The sequence below is a fragment of the Schistocerca gregaria genome, chromosome 6 (genome assembly GCF_023897955.1).
Source record: "Schistocerca gregaria isolate iqSchGreg1 chromosome 6, iqSchGreg1.2, whole genome shotgun sequence".
In the NCBI taxonomy this organism is placed as follows: Eukaryota; Metazoa; Arthropoda; class Insecta; order Orthoptera; family Acrididae; genus Schistocerca; species Schistocerca gregaria.
Genome location: NC_064925.1, coordinates 284,079,397 through 284,102,716, shown reverse-complemented (window position 1 = coordinate 284,102,716; position 23,320 = coordinate 284,079,397). Strand labels below are relative to the sequence as shown.

At 41.0% G+C, this 23,320-nt stretch overlaps 1 protein-coding gene across 5 annotated transcripts in view; it reads left to right on the top strand.

The window, feature by feature from the left end:
* The first annotated feature begins 1,801 nt into the window (after positions 1-1,801).
* Positions 1,802-23,320, top strand: part of LOC126278045 (receptor expression-enhancing protein 1) — a 628,988-nt gene continuing 607,469 nt past the window's right edge. The window contains exon 1 of one of the 5 annotated variants that reach the window (XM_049977819.1): positions 1,802-2,100. The gene's annotated coding sequence lies outside the window, so the exon portion shown is untranslated. The remainder of the gene's footprint in view (positions 2,101-23,320) is intronic. The other 4 variants (XM_049977820.1, XM_049977821.1, XM_049977813.1 and 1 more) reach the window with 4 other exon arrangements.

The window sequence follows — 23,320 nt, the reverse complement described above, 5'->3', positions numbered from 1 at the left end:
AACCACGGCACCCTATTTTTGGATCGGCAGTCGGTCCGCTCATATTTGGTGTCCGATGGCTGCCAGCCTCAGCGATCTACACAGAATGTTGCGTTTGTAGCCATTATGAAATGATTGTTGCGCCGTGCTGTGTTGTGTTGCGTCACAAATTAATACTGCTTCTGACGAGTCACGAAGCTTCCACGCGTTGAAACTGAGGCCAAAGGAAGAATGTTTTCAACGCTTTCGGGCACTAATGGACACTCGAGACCAATCTGTCGGTAAAACGTTACTTGCACTGTTTCATCAAAATATATTTTCACTTTGTTGCCTGTGTGAAGTGTAAGAAATTTGTTTCGAATTTCATTATCTGAAAATATACTTCGTCACTAAAAAGTCTTAGAACCCAGGCATTTATTCGACGATTTTCCAAATAAGGAAAATAGTTGCTTACATCCACTGCAAGTAGACACACGACAAAAGAGATAAACAAAAGAGAAAAATCACCTAGATTGATTTTGATAAATTGAACACATTTTCAAAACGTAGCTTCCTATGTATGTGAGATGAATGTTTACAATCAGCGTGGCTTACAGCTGTGAGACATGCAGAAACCATTGAGAACTTGAGTGTTGCTCAATGTGCAGTGGTGATATGCATAATTGGTATGACTACGAGATTAAAGTGAATTAGGAACAGACTGGAGTGAAGATATAACTATTACTGCAAACAAACTGAAATGTATGTGGACAGGACAAGTAGCCAGGGGAATGTATGACATAGAACCAACGTTTGCATTAAATGATGTAAAGACCACAACGCGTGGAAAATTATTGGCTAGAGGAAGCCTTTGTCCGGCAGTGAATATCAATTTGCGGAAAATGATCTAATAGATAACAAAGCCAACAAAATTACTGATGTACCGTAGAGATTCTATTCTAAATATTCTTTCAAGACGTGAGCGAACCCTTCTCGTTTTTATCCCACATAAAGTTAAATTTCCCCTTCCCCATGTTGGAAACCAATGGTGTATGCAGTTTCTATCGTTGCACCTGCAATCTACCTCCCCACTCTCCCTCCTCCCCATTACAGCCACGCACCACCAATTTATCCGGACGGCAGAGGGCAGTTACAGGCCGCCCTGTGGAAAGTGAGCAGTGTATTCGTGACAAATAATTCACCACATGGCTGGCGCGATTGCACGACAGCAGCTGCTGGAAATTCAGCATCTGCTGCTACTTATCACGCGATGAGAAATCGTTTATGAGAGACAAGACACGAAAGGATTTGAATTTTTAATGGGTCACTGTGTCCAGCTTTGTTAAGAAAACTTGCTATACGGGCCATATTTAATATAAGCCTATTAACTAAACACAGAAGTTGCTCACGATTGTGGTTCCTTGTTGTTGTAGCAAACGTGGAAATAAACGACAAGAAAGAAAATGAGACTTCATATGCAAATTCACCGTCTGAAAAAAATTAGAAAAAAATGAACTACTGTACCGCAAGCTTTGGACTTCCAAGTATCATAGGTTGCAAGCAACATTTTTTTATACGGACCAATAATCCTAGTGCCCTCACAGAAAGAAAATAAGCATGCCCTCACAGAAAGAAAATAAGCAGACTGCATTAAAAAAGGTGAATTAATTTTCGTAACCCACGGCCATGTCAGTTTTGTAGTTTACGAACATAAAACAGTGAAATTGGTTATTTTTAATATGTAAAGTATTTGCACTTACCTTGTTAATCATTTCTTCCGGTAAAGTAAACACCTTAACAACAATTAATTATCGACAATCACGAATTTTCATTAAATCCTCACACAGACTTTTGGCGGTTAACGAAAGCAAAGACAGTTCTATCAGTGATACCTAGTAGTAACTGTGCTTGTCCACAGATCATTCTCCTCGCGTTTAGTCTTTGGCACAATGAAAATTGTAAACAATTTTAATACCTACTTCAGTTACTGTGTTCATAAATAATATTTCACTCGATATAAGTGTACTAGGTTGTCACTCGTTTTTTTTTCTGTTTCGGTAATCAACGTAATCGTATTGATGTGTCGAAGAGAAACGACTGTCGTCACGAAACAATAGATCCGTCAGCACCTAACCTCACAAGGTAAGTTCTAACGATTTTAAATGCAACAGGATACTTTCTTTACACATTTGTCTTACTGACACAATTAGTACCATGTCGTAAATATTTGTATCAATAATGTTATTAATTTGGTGCTACCTTTTTTATCAAACTGTAGAAATTGTTTTTTCTGGTTTTGTTTAATAATCACGACTGTTTTCTATAGCTTTTGGTGTGTGATAAAAAATTGACGTCCCAATATATCTGCACTTTCAAAAATGTAGGCATTGTACAGCGGATCGTGAATTTAGGTTTGATCGTGTTACTTAATGCGCAAAATAATAATAATAATAATAATAATAATAATAATAATAATAACAATAAACAGGTTTCCGAATTCGAAAAATATCGTTTTGTATTCTTAAACTTATCCACACGTGTAATCTTAGATTAATTCAGGCAACTGACAAAGATTCACCAGCATTCAGATACAGGTAATTTACCAGTAGCGAATTATCGGGCGCAGTACGCAGAACAGAGCAGATCAGTGATGGGAGATCATGTGCCTCTCTCGGTTGCAGGTCCGTTTTAACGTAACGTTACTACTGCTGCCAGATTTCCCGTTTAAGGTGTTCTCGACGTCCACTTCTTCTTCCCATCCACCTCCCACTCCTCTGTTCTTTTGTTTCTTTTGGCCCAGCCGTGGCCGCAGTGCACCTTCCTGTCTGTGTGCCACGTTTGGCGCGCCCTCCCAGCTCGTTTGGTATTCAAGCCGTCACAAAAAACAGCGGAATGGAACCCGAGAGAGAGAGAGAGAGAGAGAGCGTGGAGTGCTGATTGAGGGGAGGGCAGCGCTACCTGCTGCCTCTGGCGGGGAATTGTGATCCTTTTGGAGTGGGGAAGGGGAAGTAGTCAAGGGCGGCTGCAACGGTGACTGGCCCGACCCGTCTCGTGACCTAGTATCCTTGACGAGCCTGACGAGCTGTCATTAGTCGGCTAGCTGCTACTTATAGGCAGCAACGCAACTGTCCCAACTCCGGAACAATATCGGCTATGAAATGCAGCCTCTCATCTTGGTTTCCTGCCACTCATTGTGCACCTAGTGTGACGAACGTTTCAAAAGGCGGAACTACTCACGCTAGCAATATTTTATTTTGTGATTCATATATTTTCTTTCAATTTGTAATTCGTCCATTTCTGTGCGCCTTGCAGATTTTATTCTACACTTAGTATTTGCCATTTTGATTGCGAAATTTAAAATATTAAAAATAAAATGAAAGTGTTTTTAATCCTTTTACTTTCTTTTAATGAAGTAATGTGTGATACTAAGGTGACAAGACATTACCGGTAATACCAATTCATTCAGTATAACGCTCCAGGCGTGGCACATTTCGTCCATAAAAGCACGAAATATTTACTTACAATTCTAAAAAATACTAACATCCCACTTGGTACCCACCCACATGGCTACCTCTGATGTCAGCAATATGTACATTTATAAGCACTTCGCATGGTGGCGGATGGGAGCGACCTTACAATGGGTTTTAATTACATTTTAAATTTGGTGAGCAGGTGTACAGTACGCAGCAACCAGGTGTGGCCATGGGTTCCCCCCGCCCCAGAAAAAGAAGCTTACATTTTAGTGAATGTTTTTATGTCACATTTCGATTATCAGGGTTTTAAAAAGTACTCGGAGGAGGTCGCTAAAGTGGTATGCTGGAAGCGTTATGCTGATGATATTTCTGTTCTATACGAAGGCAGCAAACACGAGTGTGACAGTTTGCATAACAAACTTCGTATATTCCACGGAAAGGTTTCTTTTTCTGTCCAGCGTTAGATCAAAGGGACCTTGCTACATTTAGGCTTAAAGATTACCTTAAATGCCGACAAGACGAAGTCTTACATCTATAAAAAAGTCTACTGCTGATTTAATTCTGAATGTAACGTCGAACCACCCGTTTAAATATAAAAGTGCTACCTTCCTGTCGCTCCTAAACATAATAAATAACGTACCCCCCCTCCCCAAAACAGTGGCATATGAATGAGAAACTGAATAAGAAAATACTTGCGAAGCGGGGGTGGGGGAGCAAGGAAAAGAATAAATTTTATAAGATCCCATATGATGGACACGTATCACAGAGAATTAGAAAAAAACTAATGTCACCCAACTTAGCTAAGTGTGTTCAGCGATGATTACGAAAAACAAGATATATGTTCCAACAGTGCCTCATAAAAGTAATATACATCTAGAGAAAGTTTTAACTTGTGAAATTGTGAAAAACAAGAACAACAATGGTTTCAAGAATACCTCCTAAAAGAGATATATATACCTGCAGAAAGATTTATCTCCACAGATACTCAACCACCCACACAATGGGTACAAAAAAGCACTGAATGAATATACCATCTGATGATGAGTTGCTAGGCAGCTCGAAACCGGTCATGGTTAAATAAAATACATCTACATAAAAGGTGACTGGTTGCTGTAATTTCTGAAAACCTTTTCACACCACAGTCGCAGTGTTCCACATCCACAATGGATAAAAGTCTTACTTTTTAGTTAATTATGACATTATATAAGCAGGTTAAGGTGTGCATAATAACGTAATATTTTCCTTGTTTTTAAGTGTGCAGGTTCTCGTCCCTCTTAATGTTGATTCCGCCTCCTTTCTGCCGCTACTTCCAGATTTTCCAGTTTAAACAGTTCACCAATCACATATCTGTTTCATACCGATCCTGCTCTGTGGTTCGTGTGCAGCCTCAGTACTCGTCGCTAGTATTTACTACTGCACTTACTTTGAATATGTTGTAACATTTTACGCAATGTTGCCAGTCATCAGATGAACTATAAATAGTAAACCGAATACCTTATTTTTAGGGATTTTGAGCACTGTTTTTGGACCATAAAGAAGTGGTTCAGTTATCCAAATAGTGTGTCTGTCATTTCTAGTGTGTCGCTGTCCTTATTCAACAATGCATTGCATTTCCATTGCTGATCGCTCATAGGTCCTGTTGTTTCCTTCTTCGTTAGTTCGCTCTATCGTTTCTGTTTCACTAAAATCGGATAATCGGATTCATTTCCTTCTTCTGACAGTTGATTTAATACTTTCCCAATGTCTTCAGGATACACATTTTCATTGGTCTGGAGCAGGGGTAGTCATTTTTTTTTTTTTTGCCTACACCTGACGTTTGTATTTCTGTTAGCAGCAAAATTTTCTAACTGCCCAGCTCTTCCATAGTACTGGCTATTTATAAGGAGGGAAGTAATTTTATTTCGTAAAATAGTTTCAGCAAGTTAAATTATAATTACATATCAAATACTTTATCAAAATCTTAGGAAAATCTTATGAAAAAGTTTTCAAAACACCTACCGCCTGGCCCGGCCGAAGTGGCCGTGCAGTTCTGGGCGCTGCAGTCTGGAACCGCGAGACCGCTACGGTCGCAGGTTCGAATCCTGCCTCGGGCATGGCTGTGTGTGATGTCCTTAGGTTAGTTAGGTTTCACTAGTTCTAAGTTCTAGGGGACTAATAACCTCAGAAGTTGAGTCCCATAGTGCTCAGAGCCATTTGAACCAACCTACCGCCTATCGCACACAGTCCACCATTAAAGCTGGAACACCCACTAGTGGGTGTAAGGGATCACGTTACTACCACTGGTCTACAACAATATTTTGGAATAGTTCTTAAATCATAAATAAAATAATAAATGTAATAATTTGATTCATTAATATGTTCATTACATCAAAAGAAAGAAAAACCCGACTATAAAATAGAACTCACGCTATTCGGCACGTCATAGTGACAATTTACACCCCAGATACGACCCTAGGCTTACGATCCACAATAGCGATGACACTGTTGTCACCTCGAATATGCACTATAATGCCAAAGAAACTGGTATAGGAATGCGTATGCAAATACAGAGGTATGTAAACATGCTGAATACGGCGCTGCGGTCGGCAACGCCTTTATGAGACAACAAGTGTCTGGCGCAATTGTTAGATCACTTATTGCTGCTACAATGGAAGGTTATCAAGATTTAAGTGAGTTTGAACGTTGTGTTGTAGACGGCGCATCTCCGAGGTAAGAATGAAGTGGGGATTTTCCCGTACGACCATTTCGCGAGTGTATCGTGAATATCAGGAATCTGGTATAACATTAGATCTCCTACATTTCTGCGACCGGAAAGACATCCTTCAACAACGGGACCAACGACGACTGAAGAGCATCGTTCAACGTGACAGAAGTGCAACCCGTCCGAAAATTGATGTAGATTTCAGTGCTGGGCCATCAACAAGTGTCAGCGTGCGAACCATTCAACGAAACATCATCAATATGGGTTTTCGGAGCCGAAGGCTCCCTCATATACCTTTGATCACTGCACGAAACAAAGTTTTACACCTCTCCTGGACCCGTCAAAACCGCAGGACTGTTGCTGACTGGAAACTTGTTGCCTGGTCAAACGAGTCTCATATCAAATTGTATCGAGCGGATGGGCGTGTACGGGTATGGAGACAACCTCATGAATCCAAGGACCCTGCATGGCAGCAGGGGATTGTTCAAGGTGGTGGAGACTCTGTAATGGTATGGGGCGCGTGCAGTTGGAGTGATATGGGACCCCTGATACGTCTAGCTACGGCTCTGACAGGTGACACGTACGTAAGCATCCTGTCTCATCACCTGCATCCATTCATGTCCATTGTGCATTCCGACGGACTTGGGCAATTCCAGCAGAACAATGCGACACCCTACACTACAGAGTGATTCCAGGAACAATCTTCTGAATTTTAACACTTCCGATGGCCACCAAACTCCTCAGACATGAACATTATTGATCATATCTAAGATGCTTCCAACGTGCTATTCAGAAGAGATCGCCAGCTCCTCGTACAGCCTTGTAGGATTCATGGCGTCAGTTCCCTATAGCACTAATTCAGATATTAGTCGAGTCCATGCCATGTTGTGTTGCGGCACTTCCGCGTGCTCGCGTGCCAGTTTCTTTGGCTCTTCAGTGGAGATGGAATCATCCACTACAAATAACTGATATTTTGATGAGTACGTGGTATTGACCTGAGGGGAAAAAAGGGGGGAAATGCTACATTGCTACTAAACCATCGTAAATTTTACTACTCCAAATTTTATGCAAAGTAAGCCATTTACAGGTTAAACGCTAGTTAGTAAATTACAATTATTAGATCTGCAATGGTATGTTTCAAACAAAATAAATACAAAAGTCCTGTTTTATATTCTATAACGACAGTATTACTGCTCAAAATATTATTGAAAAAGACATTATAATTTATAGTATGCAATAGTTGCAAATTTATTATAGTAATTATTGTAATCCTAAGAGTATTTTATCCGCAAAACGAGTAGAAGGTCTTTTGCTGTAGACAGTATTATTACAATCTAACAACCTCGGTGTTCCACACAAATTGCTCTTGAGCAGTGGTTACCAAATGTTGTCGTCATTCTTCGCTTGCTCGAAGGACAAATGAGCATACTTTTCTCCCTTGAGGTTTTTACAGGGTCTGCTGCTGCTGCTGCCCAGAGACGTTGTTCTAGAAAATCATCTAGTATGTCAGCTGAAAATCAAACTTAACACCTTGCATTAATTTCAGTACCAGAAGATGAGATTAGACTGAAGAGGGCCATAGTGACACTCTTCTAACGGTGACTGCTTGATGCTTCACTAAAGGTGCCACACTAAGATAAATTGTAAACGATAAAACAAATATGCCTAGTATTAGGAAACAGGCATACAATTACTAAACGTTCTTAATGTTTACGACAAGAGTACAAGTTTCAGCAAAACGCTGGAGTCAAGCAATAAATAATTCAGCCATTATTAATAATAATGTTTTCCATTAAAGTAATCATGAGCACCTGTCAAAAATGGTTCCAATGGGTCTTAGCACTATGAGACTTAACAGCTATGGTCATCACTCTCCTAGAACTTAGAACTACCTAAACGTAACTAACCTAAGGACATCACACAACACCCAGTCATCACGAGGCAGAGAAAATCCCTGACCCCGCCGGGAATCGAACCCGGGAACCCAGGCGCGGGAAGCGAGAACGCTATAGCACCTGTCGCACACGTCTGCAAATTAGTGGGAAACACTTGATAAGTACAGTCGTAAATTTAACAAAGCTTTAGTAATCTTAGGGTTGATGCTGTGTTATATCACAGAAAACAAATCTTGTGTCCATTTAAGTGTTAATACTAAGATAAATGACTCGGCATTACGTATATGACTTCATTTTAAAAATCTTAGCTCGAATATTTGATCAAATATGATTTATAATGGTCTCTGCATGTCTGCAACAGAACCCATTATTGTGGCGAGTGGCAAGTTCTCCATCACTGCATTACATCCAGATAGAATTCTCTTTTAGTGAATTTCTCGTTTACATCAAGTTCAGTTATATAGTTTTTATGGTTCTCTTTAAGTGCACAAAGAAAACGACAGTTTTGAAGTACAATACGAAAGTTCTCATTCCCAGAAACCACTGTGATAATAAAATGAGACGTTTACGCCAAGGATATTTACTTTCAACCATGGTTTTCAGCAGTTTTTCGAGCTAATGTTATTAACATGAAACCATACATGTAGAGCACCAATTGAAAAGAGGTTAAATCCAGACTCATGGGACCACACACCCCGCCTCCACATGCCACTATGACGAGGCGGTGCGCTAACCAGGGGGTAAGCCGATTCGAATCCTGGTGGTGGAAAAAGTTTTCACTGCCACTATCTGGTCGACAAGTGGGCAGAGATGGCGACGTGAAGTTCCTGATACCAGACTTTGCGCCATTGCCATAGTTTGAATAACAAAACTTCTCCACAGCGTCTCATGAAATGAGGGCGTGTGATACTTTTGACTGTGATCCGTCCGACAGATGAGGATGTTAAGCTTCGCTGTCCACTTGGTGCTATTCGCGGGGAGTTCGTTAGTGCCGGCATCGGGTTTCACCCCCTCCCTTCCACCACCACCACCACCATCGTCATCATCATCATACAATACAAACATTACACTCCACACACGCACGTAGTACATACATGTAATGGAGCATGTTGTAAATAGATAAACAAAAATAATTATACGCCCCAGTCAGCTCCTGTCCAGTTTCTGTTGTTTGGCTGACTACAAAATGTGCAACTTCAGTGGCATTATGCGAGGTGCCCGAATCCAAGTGGCATTGCACTATAGTTCACTTTGTAATATTCTTTCGAAAACTAGTTGAGATGCACCTATATTCCATGTACATAAACATAAAAAATGCAAACATACTTTTCTTACTTTCATTCCTTGATGTCGTACTGGACCATATTTTGGGGCAACTCATCAAGCCAAACTAAAGTTTAGCGAATACGAAAAAGATGTGCACGAAAAATCAGCCTAGAGTACTAGGATGCCAATTGTTGCCCACCTACTGTCCTCTATTATTTGGAGGTTGTTACGACTACGTATTTATTGTAAGGTCTACTACGAAACCCGTTGCTACTTGGTTAAGACGAGTGAAGTATTTATCTCAAAGAGATGTATCCTCTCCAAGAAAGAATCGCAATAGTAGAGTTGTACGTGTCTACCGGTTCATTTAAGCCTTACCGTACAAGGTGCGGTCTCACAGACCGTTAGCGTTTATTGCTACTCTGTTGCTAAAGCGTAATGTTGGGGTAGGAGATTACAGCGTTGTTTACTTGTTCTTTCCCGAAACTGCCGTGGTTTCATTTGTCAGTAGCCATTTGAATGTGTTGTGGACCTATACTATTACTGCTTCTTTCGTGCTAATGGACTCTGAGAACACAACTGGGACTTTGTGTTATGGATTTAGTACCCAGGTCTTCGTCTATTGTTCATGTTTAACAGACCCTGACTTTGAGTATACTGTTTTAAAATGGTTTGAGGGCAGTTTAAAAAGCGATTTTGGCTCAGCTACTTACAACGAAATTGAAAGTGAACACAATGCATTACAGGAACAGTGAAAGAGTGAAGACTAACTTATTTTGCCACTAGTGGACTCCTTAAATGAAACTAGTGATGAAAGTGATGAGGACAGAAGTGTGGAGACTTAATCTTCAGCTAGAGGCTGTGCTAGAAATACGAGGGTAATCTCAAAAGTAAGGTCTCCTATTTTTTTTATAACTACAGAACTCTGTTTGTGTGGCAGTTGGTCACACTGTTACGAAGAGTGCTTCACGAGCTGTGTGTAAACACACGCACGCCGCGCTAAGGCGCTCAGTCTTGGCTTGGCAGCCGTTGAGAAACGAGCTCCTGTTGGGTGTTACCGCCAAGTGCGAATTGCACGCAGTTATTCGCTTTTTGAACGCAAAGGGCACTGCGCCGATTGAAAACCATCGCCAAGTGACCGAAGTGTATGGTGAGTCGTGCATGAATGTCAAAAATGTTCGTAAGTGGTGTAGAGCGTTTGCAGGTGGTCGGACCTAAATTTACGACGAACGAAGAAGCGGTAGACCGTCAATTTCTGAGAAGACAGTGTTGAAGTTTTAGCAAAGCATACGTAAAAATCGGCGGATCACCCTGGATGATCTCTGTACGTTGGTTCCTGAGGTTTCCCAAAGCACCGCTCGCAGAATTTTAACGGAAACATTGAACTACCGGAAGGTGTGCGCAAGATGGGTGCCACGCATGCTGACTGAGGACCACATGCGGCAACGAGTTGATGCTTTCCGCGCATTTCTTCACCGCCTTGCAGCCGAACAGGACAACTATCTGGACTCAATTGTCACGGGTGTCGAAACTTTTGCATACCACTTTACACACAATCACGCCAGTGGCGGCATCCTTCTTCGCCAAAGCCGCGGAAATTCAAATAAACACAGTTTGCCGGGAATGTCATGACAACCGTTTTTTGGGGTCGGAAAGGGGTATTGTTGGTCGACTTTATGCCCACTGGAACAATTAACGCTTACAGGTACTGTGAGACTCTGAAAAAATTCAAACGGGCAATTCAGAACCGGAGAAGAGGAATGTTGAGCAAGGGCGTACACATTCTCCATGACAACGCTCGTCCACACATCGCTCGGCAAACCGTTGCTCACCTGCAACAATTTCAGTGAACATAATGACCCACCTACTCTACAGTCCTGACTTGGCGCCCAGTGACTATCACCTGTTCCCTAGGTTAGAAGAACATTTGGCCGGAAAGCGATTCAGCTCCGACGGCGAGTTGAAAGAAGAGGTTCACAATTTTCTGAACAGCATGCTCGGCGAGCTGGTATGACATGGGCATACAAAAACTGCCATAGCGTTTACAAAAATGCATCTACAGAAATTATGATTACGTCAAAAGATAACTAAATGTTCAAGCTGTAAACTGATGTAAACCATTGTAGAAATAAACAGGTCTATGTACTTATAAATAAAAATAGGAGACCTTACTTTTGGGATTATCCTCGTACATTAGCTCAAAATAAATATCGACAGTCAATAACATTATTTTTCCGCAGATTGGAATAAGTGGAATGAATACGTTTGCCCTTCACAATTGCTACAAATGCACTATTTAGGTGAAGTGCTTTGATTTTTAAAGAAGCTTGGAAAATCGTTGGCGACATCACAGATAAAAGCGAATCAAGAAGTGAAGTTCGTGCATCCTGCACCGTGTTTTGGGTATAGCAGAACCAAGAGTAGAAGTTGTAGAACGACTGTGAAAACGCAACACATGCTCCACCTGTAACAGAAGAGAAAGACACATTATATTTTCCATTGCTGCCAAAAAGCCAATCTGATATGAAATCTCCACAAAAATTTCCAGCGAGTGCAAAGAAAACCACTGAGAAGGAGACCAAATACCTAAAAAGTATTAGCTAATTTTCAGTTTTTGAATGTTCTGCGGCGGTTTTTATGTTTTGGTTATTACATGTATAATAACCAATAAGAATATAGCAAAAAGTAAAATTTGGTATGCAGGGCATACGAGTTTTCATACCATTAACGTTATCATGTAATATTATATTCGTTTTGTGTAGTTTTCCGTTTAAAATTCATTCTTTCTTAAAAATAAACTTTAAAATTTATTTGAATACATATTTTTCCTGTGCTGTTAATACAACCTTTTACATCAAATGTAAACTGTTCCACTGAAATTGCTGAATGACATTTTTATGACTATTGAAATATTGCGGTCACTCAAGCCGCTCCTGGGATAGTCTGTGACCGAAAAATGACCTGGGAAACTAACGGTTAAAGAAACGCAGGTCATTTTTTGTAAAGAGATTTCCTGACTTTTCCGTACTAACAAAGATGGGTTAGAAGACTTCAAGGGCAATATTCGTAATGAAATTTTGAGAACTGATGCGGCAGACTTGCGCAAAATGTACATGAACGTGTTAGGGCGCGCACAGAAGTGCATTGATACAGAAGAGGGTCATTTTCAGCAACTAATGTTATGTACTGTAAAATACAAGATCAGCACAGTAAATATAGACCTCTGCATTAACCTATTTTTTATTTCTTTGTTATCTAATTGTTACATGTTTGTATGTTGTTGTATCTGTTCGTGGAGGGCAACAATTCGTGGGTAACTGGCGAGCAGTCTGTGGTCGGGGCCGGGTTTTCGTGGCTCGCCCTGTACCTGTTATTTGTGGTACGAAATCAAGAATGTCTTTTAGAGGTCTGTTCAATTACCTGGGGATACTAACTACAGGCTCCTAAAATATTTACTTCTTAATGAAATTTGTCATTAATTACAAATCTGTTATTCGTACCATCAGCTCAGTTCATGGAATCTGTATTAGAAATGAGAATAATCTTCATGAAGATTTAGGGCGACTCTCTTTGATTAATAAGAGTGCTCTTTATTCAGGAACACAGATTTTCAATAACTTGCCAGTAACCATAGAAAGTTTAAATACTAATAAAGTTCAGTTTAATAGGATACTTTACTGATACGGGGTGCCCAGCGAAGGAATTCCTGATTCCAAAATTAAATATCTTGAAAACTAAGGTCGATATACAAGTGCAACAAAATGTATGGTTACTGCGAAAGGTATAGGAAATTTACACAGAAGTTATACAGAAATTTCGAAATAGTTCGATGAGCGTGTATAATTAAACTTATTCTCCCCCCATGAACCATGGACCTTGCCGTTGGTGGGGAGGCTTCCGTGCCTCAGCGATACAGATGGCTGTACCGTAGGTGCAACCACAACGGAGGGGTATCTGTTGAGAGGCCAGACAAACGTGTGGTTCCTGAAGAGGGGCAGCAGCCTTTTCAGTAGTTGCAGGGGCAACAGTCTGGATGATTGACTGATCTGGCCTTGCAACATTAACCAAAACGGCCTTGCTGTGCTGGTACTGCGAACGGCTGAAAGCAAGGGGAAACTACAGCCGTAATTTTTCCCGAGGACATGCAGCTTTACTGTATGATTAAATGATGATGGCATCCTCTTGGGTAAAATATTCCGGAGGTAAAATAGTCCCCCATTCGGATCTCCGGGCGGGGACTACTCAGGAGGATGTCGTTATCAGGAGAAAGAAAACTGGCGTTCTACGGATCGGAGCGTGGAATGTCAGATCCCTTAATCGGGCAGGTAGGTTAGAAAATTTAAAAAGGGAAATGGATAGGTTAAAGTTAGATATAGTGGAATTAGTGAAGTTCGGTGGCAGGAGGAACAAGACTTCTGGTCAGGTGACTACAGGGTTATAAACACAAAATCAAATAGGGGTAATGCAGGAGTAGGTTTAATAATGAATAGGAAAATAGGAATGCGGGTAAGCTACTACAAACAGCATAGTGAACGCATTATTGTGGCCAAGATAGATACGAAGCCCACACCTACTACAGTAGTACAAGTTTATATGCCAACTAGCTCTGCAGATGATGAAGAAATTGAAGAAAAGTACGATGAAATAAAAGAAATTGTTCAGATAGTGAAGGGAGATGAAAATTTAATAGTAATGGGTGACTGGAATTCGAGTGTAGGAAAAGGGAGAGAAGGAAACATAGTAGGTGAATATGGATTGGGGCTAAGAAATGAAAGAGGAAGCCGCCTAGTAGAATTTTGCACGGAGCACAACTTAATCATAGCTAACACTTGGTTTAAGAATCACGAAAGAAGGTTGTATACGTGGAAGAACCCTGGAGATACTAAAAGGTATCAAATAGATTATATAATGGTAAGACAGAGATTTAGGAACCAGGTTTTAAGTTGTAAGACATTTCCAGGGGCAGATGTGGACTCTGACCACAATCTATTGGTTATGACCTGTAGATTAAAACTGAAGAAACTGCAAAAATGTGGGAAATTAAGGAGATGGGACCTGGATAAACTGAAAGAACCAGAGGTTGTACAGAGTTTCAGAGAGAGCATAAGGGAACAATTGACAGGAATAGGGGAAAGAAATACAGTAGAAGAAGAATGGGTAACTCTGAGGGATGTAGTAGTGAAGGCAGCAGAGGATAAAGTAGGTACAAAGACGAGGGCTGCTAGAAATCCTTGGGTAACAGAAGAAATATTGAATTTAATTGATGAAAGGAGAAAATATAAAAATGCAGTAAATGAAGCAAGCAAAAAGGAATACAAACGTCTCAAAAATGAGATCGACAGGAAGTGCAAAATGGCTAAACAGGGACAGCTAGAGGACAAATGTAAGGATGTAGAAGCTCATCTCACTAGGGGTAAGATAGATACTGCCTACAGGAAAATTAAAGAGACCTTTGGAGAGAAGAGAACCACGTGTATGAATATCAAGAGCTCAGATGGCAGCCCAGTTCTAAGCAAAGAAGGGAAGGCAGAAAGGTGGAAGGAGTATATAGAAGGTTTATACAAGGGCGATGTACTTGAGGACAATATTATGGAAATAGAAGAGGATGTAGATGAAGACGAAATGGGAGATACGATACTGCGTGAAGAGTTTGACAGAGCACTGAAAGACCTGAGTCGAAACAAGGCCCCCGGAGTAGACAACATTCCATTAGAACTACTGACGGCCTTGGGAGAGCCAGTCATGACAAAACTCTACCAGCTGGTGAGCAAGATGTATGAGACAGGCGAAATACCCTCAGACTTCAAGAAGAATATAATAATTCCAATCCCAAAGAAAGCAGGTGCTGACAGATGTGAAAATTACCGAACTATCAGTTTAATAAGCCACGGCTGCAAAATACTAGCGCGAATTCTTTATAGACGAATGGAAAAACTGGTAGATGCAGACCTCGGGGAGGATCAGTTTGGATTCCGTCGAAATGTTGGAACACGTGAGGCAATACTGACCTTACGACTTATCTTAGAAGAAAGATTAAGAAAAGGCAAACCTACGTTTCTAGCATTTGTAGACTTAGAGAAAGCTTTTGACAATGTTGACTGGAATACTCTTTTTCAAATTCTAAAGGTGGCAGGGGTAAAATACAGGGAGCGAAAGGCTATTTATAATTTGTACAGAAACCAGATGGCAGTAATAAGAGTCGAGGGGCATGAAAGGGAAGCAGTGGTTGGGAAAGGAGTGAGACAGGGTTGTAGCCTCTCCCCGATGTATATTGAGCAAGCAGTAAAGGAAACAAAAGAAAAATTTGGGGTAGGTATTAAAATTCATGGAGACGAAGTAAAAACTTTGAGGTTCGCCGATGACATTGTAATTCTGTCAGAGACGGCAAAGGACTTGGAGAGCAGTTGAACGGAATGGACAGTGTCTTGAAAGGAGGATATAAGATGAACATTAACAAAAGCAAAACGAGGATAATGGAATGTAGTCAAATTAAATCGGGTGATGCTGAGGGAATTAGATTAGGAAATGAGACACTTAAAGTAGTAAAGGAGTTTTGCTATTTAGGAAGTAAAATAACTGATGATGGTCGAAGTAGAGAGGATATAAAATGTAGACTTGCAATGGCAAGGAAAGCGTTTCTGAAGAAGAGAAATTTGTTAACATCGAATATAGATTTATGTATCAGGAAGTCGTTTCTGAAAGTATTTGTTTGGAGTGTAGCCATGTATGGAAGTGAAACATGGACGATAACTAGTTTGGACAAGAAGAGAATAGAAGCTTTCGAAATGTGGTGCTACAGAAGAATACTGAAGATAAGGTGGATAGATCACGTAACTAATGAGGAGGTATTGAATAGGATTGGGGAGAAGAGAAGTTTGTGGCACAACTTGACTAGAAGAAGGGATCGGTTGGTAGGACATGTTTTGAGGCATCAAGGGATCACAAATTTAGCATTGGAGGGCAGCGTGGAGGGTAAAAATCGTAGAGGGAGACCGAGAGATGAGTACACTAAGCAGATTCAGAAGGATGTAGGTTGCAGTAGGTACCGGGAGATGAAGCAGCTTGCGCAGGATAGAGTAGCATGGAGAGCTGCATCAAACCAGTCTCAGGACTGAAGACAACAACAACATTCTCAGGAAGTAGCTTTTGCAATCACACCATAATCTCTTTGCAATGTCCGCCATTCTCAGTACGGATGTGACACAAATCCCGTAATGTCTCTACCGAAATGGATTCTCATGTCACACTCATTTCCGATTCAAGCTCTTCCACCGTAGTAACATGGTTCCGGTACGTACTGTATTTCAGTGTGACCCCCAAGAAGTAGTTAAAAGGAGTCAGACTGGCCGAATATCAAGGCCAATCCAACTCTGTGCCAGTAAATTTGCAATAACTCAGCGCAGTGACTCTATTCCTCAAGAAAGGGGAACACCTTTTCAGTGCGACGTTGTCTGGCCCCATCTTGTACGAATCACTCAGTGCTTCGTCGATTTTCCGAAGTTATGCTGTTTTGTGTCCTTAACAAATTGAAAGTGGTCCTTTCTTCTTCATCAAGAAAATAGTCAGTGGTATTGCATATCTGGAAATTCTTGAAAACTTATAAATGGTACAGGTCGATGAACATGACCTTCCACCATTTCATTTCTTAACGGAAGTTCGAGGTTTCCTCGATAATCGCTTCCCACCTAGATGGATTGGCCCCTAGAACTTAGAACTACTTAAAACTAACTAACATAAGGACATCACGCATATCCATGCCCGATGTAGGATTCGAACCTGCAACCGTAACCATCGCACGGTTCCGGACCGAAGCGCCTAGATCCGCTCGGCCACAAATGGCCGATGGGCCAATTGAATGGCCTCCTGGCTCCCCACACATGACACCACTGGATACCTCTCTCTGGCGTTTCATTAAAGACCATGTGTATGTGCCCACACTACCAAACAATTTAGCCGACTTGAAAAATCTAATGTACGCTGCCGTTGCACAAATAACGGCCGATTTGCTGCAGCGAGTGTGGGAAGAAAAAACTTACCAATGGAATTGTTGCTGGATGACAAATGGTATTCAAATCGACTCAAAATGATACTTAACACTTTTATGTCTAACTTGAAGTTGTTTACGACAAAATGACACCTGTAAGTTATCTCGATAAATTTATGTACCATTCCAAAGTCCTTTTTGAATCGCCCTGTGTAAACTACAGTATTTAAAATATGATCGCTACTGATATGATAACGTGCAACCCTACTGATATGATAACGTGCAACACGTCGCACTTAGAAGGGAGTACGTGGATTCCGGCCGCGGTCGCGCTTGACAATTTCGCGTACTGTCGCGTCACCAGGAACGACGGAAGGAATGTTTCACTGCTTGTTCGGTCGGTCCGTCGCTCATGCACGGCACTTTAGAGCACTGCGTGGTGGTAAGGAGTGAACAGTGTCAGTACCGGAAATGTTCGTCCGTGCCCGGCGTTCGTGACTGCTGAACGAGAACAAAAGGACGCGAAAAAAGCTAAACCGTGACCGAACAGAGGGGCGCAGCACTCGAGCAGAACGACGCGGCCAAGGCCCGGCCGGCCGCGGCAATTTGCTGCAAATAGACGGCCGTCTGATCGCGCCTGCAATTGGCGGAAATGTACGATCCCACAACGGCGCCCTTCTCGCGCTGTACCGCTGTCGTTTCCGTGCTTGTCTGGCCTGCCAGGCGGGAGTTACGTGCTTACATTCGTTTTCTCTCACCTTCTCTTCTGTCCCCCAGCTAGTCTCCCTCCCTGGCTGGAAATAAATTGCCGATAAACCATTAACCGTTCCACCTACAACTAAGTTAAAACGAAGACAGACAGCTGTTCAATCTCTTGACCGCCCGCAAACACCTAAATTTCCGGGAGCAGTGGAACATTACCTTCACACTTCGCGTTACATGAAAGATGCAGCGTCTCGTATACAGGAAGCATCACATTTATGTCGACACGGATATTAAAAGTCGACGGTAGTGTCTATTTATTTGTCCTGACAAGAGTAAGGCCAATAGGCCTTATGTAGTACGAGGGCTGTTCAATAAAGAATTATTTTTTTTTGACAACGTACCTTTACTCAACCTCATAATTTTGATGGTACTTCTCAAAGTAGTCTCCCATGAATGCGATGTCCTGGTCGCAACGTTTCTGCCAGTCTTCAAATACATGCTGGAGACCATTTTTTGAGAGGTCCTTCAAAATCGCCTCCGCAGCCTTCACCACGACTTCTGATGATTGATAATTCCTCACACGAGAGCGTTTCTTCGTGTTAGGGAATAGAAAAAAGTCACATGGGGCTAAATTCGGACTATAGGGAGGGTGAGGGATGCACTTCACGTTGATTTCTGCAAGATATTCACCAACAACATTGGCAATATGCGGCCGCGCATTATCGTGGTGCAGCATCCAGCCTGCTTCAAGGAAATGTGGTCTTTTGCGCCTGATGCAATGTTTTTAAGGCATCTCTGTAGTATTGTCCAGTTACCGATGTGTATGCAGGTACAAAATGCTGATAAACCATGTCATGAATATCAAAGAATGAGATGACCATAAGTTTCCGGGAAGCACTTTTGCTTTTTTGAGGGCTGGTGAAGAAGGAGATTTCCACACTGAGCTTTGCTGTTTGCTCTCAGGATCAAAATAGTACAGGCAAGTTTCATCAACAATGATTACATTTGAAAGAAACTCCGGATCTTCCTCTAACATCAACTTTAACTGCATGCAGACCTGCACGCGAATATCCTTTTGTTCGGGAATCAACAGTCTTGAAACCCATCGCTCACAAACACGTGTCATGTGTCAATTTTCTGTTCCAAACGTGTGGGTGGCACCCAGTGCAATGTTCAGTATTTCAGAAAGTGATCTTAAGGTAATTCGTCGATCCTCTCTCACAATTACAACAGCAGTGTTGATGCCTTCTTCCGTAAGAGCAGTAACTAGAGCGCCGCATCCACCTTTCTTTGAAATTGATTCTCTGCCCTCTTTAAGCATTTTAAACCACCTTCGAGCTCTGTTGCAAGAAAGAACAGATTCTCCATAGGCCTCCTGTAACATTGTATAAGCCTCAACTGACGAACTGAAGAGACGGAAGCAGAATTTCAAGCAGAATTTCCTCGCGTGTTACCTCCATTGCAGTGGTAGGAGATACTGAACATGTCTGATCATGCCTGCCTCTCAAAGACAGGAACCAAGAGTCCCAACAATGAAACTACTACGGCGTGTTTGTTGCACATTAAGCTAACAGAATATCATAAGATTAAATTTAGCGCGAGGAACTGTGACCATAAAAAATTGTGATCATTCTTTATTGAACAGGTCTCGTAGCTAACCAGATATTATATATATTTTGCATTGTGCTCTTAAGGTGACACACTATAAAATCGCTTACATTTGAGAATGGCGCTAATCAGCCGAAATCATTCTTAGTGAGTAAAGCTGTCATTAAGGCGAAGGTTAGTTTCAACACACGACAGTACTTTACTAGCTATTGCTCCGTCGGAGGCGGTATTTCCTTGTCTTTTTCATATCCTTCATCTGACTGACCCATACAATCGTAGGGGGACCTGCAGTTCAACGTGAACCGCGAACCACGGCGCACTCGCGCAATTTCACACTGGTAAAGCCGAAAGAAGTGTTTACTTTCTCGCTGCGACACACTTTAAACTAGTAAAACTCACGAATGGCAGCAGCAGATGTCTTAATGCTAAAAACGAAACCATTGTTTGTTAAATGAATGCGTGTGGAGAGATACGAGCGACGACGGTGTTCATAATCAGAAATTTCCACGATAGCGGTCTAACAATAAACTCGGAAATGACTGGAAAATTGAAGGTGAGATTATTAAGTGACGAAATTAATATTTGCACTATTTTGTGTATTCCTGGGCTGGGCATTTAGACAGGCGCTGCCTGTTTCTACCTAACTGCTCATCTAGAATTCGTGGAATACGTGAGGGAAAAATTACTGAAGATATGCTGAGTCCTTGGAACAGCAGTCTGCAAGAATTTCAAACAAATGCTACCGAGATCAAAACAGCGAAAACGGGTAGAAGTCCGTTAAATGTAGGTTACAACGATAAATCACACAAATGTAAAGGCTCAACTAAACACCTATGGCTTACAATTACGAAAAATTTAATTTGGAAAGATCGTATAGGGAATGTAACAGAACACTTAGAAGATGCAACAGCCTACACTAAATTTGTCCGTTGTCTACTACGGTATTGCTGTGCGGTATGAGATCCTTACCAGATAGGATTGACGGAGGGCATCGAAAAAGTTCAAAGAAGCGCAGCTTCTTTTGCATTATCACTAAATAGAGGAGAGAATGTTACGGATACGATACGGTAGTTGAGGTGTCACTCATTAAAACAAAGGCGGCTTTCGTTGCAGCAGGATCGTTTCACTAAATTTCCATCTCCAACTTTTTTTCTGAACGTGAGAATATTTCATTGCCACCAACTTACATAAGGAGAAATGATTACTGTAATAAAATGAGAGAACTCACAGATCATGCAGAAGTATTTAAGCGTTCAGTTTTTTCTACGTGCTGTTAAGAGTGTGGTAAGGCAGAAAAATAACTTAGGTGATTCGAAGAATGGTCTGCCATGCACTTAAGCGGGGAGGGAACAACGTGAGAATGAACTAGAGTGTTACATATTGTAGAACAATCGTTTCCGTGACAAGAAAGCATAAGAATTATACTTAACTAAAAGATATCGTGTGGCAGAACATTGACCAACAAAAATAATAATAAAACTAAAACGCAATTTATGCAGGACTTGTGAAGTTTATCAAAGACGTAAACGTGGCAGCGCGAAAGTTTTAAACTTTCTTCCTTTTAAATAATATCGTCTTCAGGTCATTTCTACTGTACATCCCCTCTATATATTCCTTCGGTCTTTCATTTTCCCCTTCTTTGCTTAGTACTGTCTTGCCATCTGAGTTGCTGATATTCACATAGTTGCTTCATTTTCCTCCAAAGGTATCTTTAATCTTTCTAGAAGCGGAATCTACATTTCCCCTAGTTATACGTGCTTCTACATCCTTGCATTTCTCCTTTACCCATTCCTGCTTTGCCATTTTGCACTTTCTGTCAGTCTTGCTTTTTAGGCGTCTATATTACCATTCGCCTGCTTAATTTGCTACATTCCTATATTTTTTCCTTTCGTCAGTTAAATGCAATACGTCACTTACAGTATTTCAACTAGACCTTGTATTTTTATCTCTTTGATCCTCTGCTGCCTGCACTATTTCGTGTCTCGATGCTACCCATTCCTCTTCTACTGTATTACCTTCCCCTGTTTCAGCTCAGCATTGCCTAATGCTCCCTGAAACTCTCAACAGTCTCTTGGAGCTTTCAACTTAGACAAGTCCTATCTTCTTAAAGTCCTACCTTTTTGCAATTTCTTCAGTTTTAACATTCGTATCCCATAAATTATGTTCCGAGGCCACATCTGTCTCTGGAAACGGCTTACAATTTAAAATCTAATTTCGAAATCTCTGCCTCACTATTATAATTATTATAGAACTGAAACATTCCAGTGTTTCAAGGTCTGTTTCACGTATATAGCCCTCTGTCATGATTGTTAAACGAAGAGGTTGCAATGATTAAATTATGCTCTGTGCAGAATTCTACCTAGTGGCTTTCTTTTTGATTTCTTTCCCACAGTCCATATTCTCCTACTATTTCTCCTTCTCTCCCTTTTCCTGCTATAGAATTTCAGTTACCCATCACAATTAAATTTTCCTCCCCCTTAACTATACGAATAATTTCTTTCATCTGAGCATACATTCATTCAATCTCTCTATGATCTGCGGAGGTAGTTGGAATACAACTTCTTCCACTGACAAGGAAACATTCCCAGGTGTAAATAAATGATCTTGAAGAAACTTGGCGGGAATGCAGAGCCGTCAAAACAATGCAATATGTATATTATCGTTTTTTCCCAGTTCCACTTTTAAGGGGTGTAACATATCTCGAAACGTAATTTGGCATATTAATTTTAGACGGAATATCTTTCAAACTATGATACATATAAAGCGTCTTTCATATTAAAGTGCCAGCCGATGTGGCCTTGCGGTTCTAGGCGCTTCAGTCTGGAACCACGTGACCGCTACGATCGCAGGTTCGAATCCTGCCTCGGGCATGGATGTGTGTGATGTCCTTAGGTTAGTTAGGTTTAAGTAGTTGAGCCATTTGAAGCATTTTGAATCATATTAAAGCTGAAATGTTATTGTACTGCGTGTTCCGAGCACACTTCCTTGGGGTACTCCCAAAGTTACTTTCTCATCTGCAGATTTCATCCCTTTTTCAGAATTTACAGGCAGATGAGATATACGAGCTTCCTCCCTTGGAGTAACTGACTATTGTGATGACAGGAAGGGCATGCAGCCACACGCTACATAAAAATAACTGCCAAATCGTGGGTGAACGATTGCCAACACCGCACCCAATGGTACACCCTGTTCACACGTCGAAGAAGAATATTAGAAAAACATAGCGTTTCTAATCCTACAGAATTTGGAGAAAATGGTGGAAGAAATAAAACAAACGGAGCAACGTGCCAGTTTATCTACTTATCACGTGAAATGATAAGTTACATCAATTTCCTACCAAGTGTCAGCGATTACATTAAGCTCAATACTGTTTGAATATATGTGGACTTTGAACAGGTTATCTTCATTGTCTTTTCAGTAGAACTGTTCCATAAGTATTCGTAATATTCTTACTCTTTTTTTCAATGAATAAATAAATTTGTTCATTGTTCACTCCATAAACTACCTTCAATACGAAGGTTTAAATATGATATTTGACTAGAGTGTTTTGCCCATGTGGTAACACTCCAGTGAAATGATTTATGATGTCTACAAATAACTTTGCAGATACTGTCAATAATTCTTTGATATCGATTACAGATAATGTCGCACTTATACTTATAAAACTCTTCTGAAATTCAGAATGATTTTAAGTAAACTAACACTTAAAGATTGTCCAAGCAGAAACAAA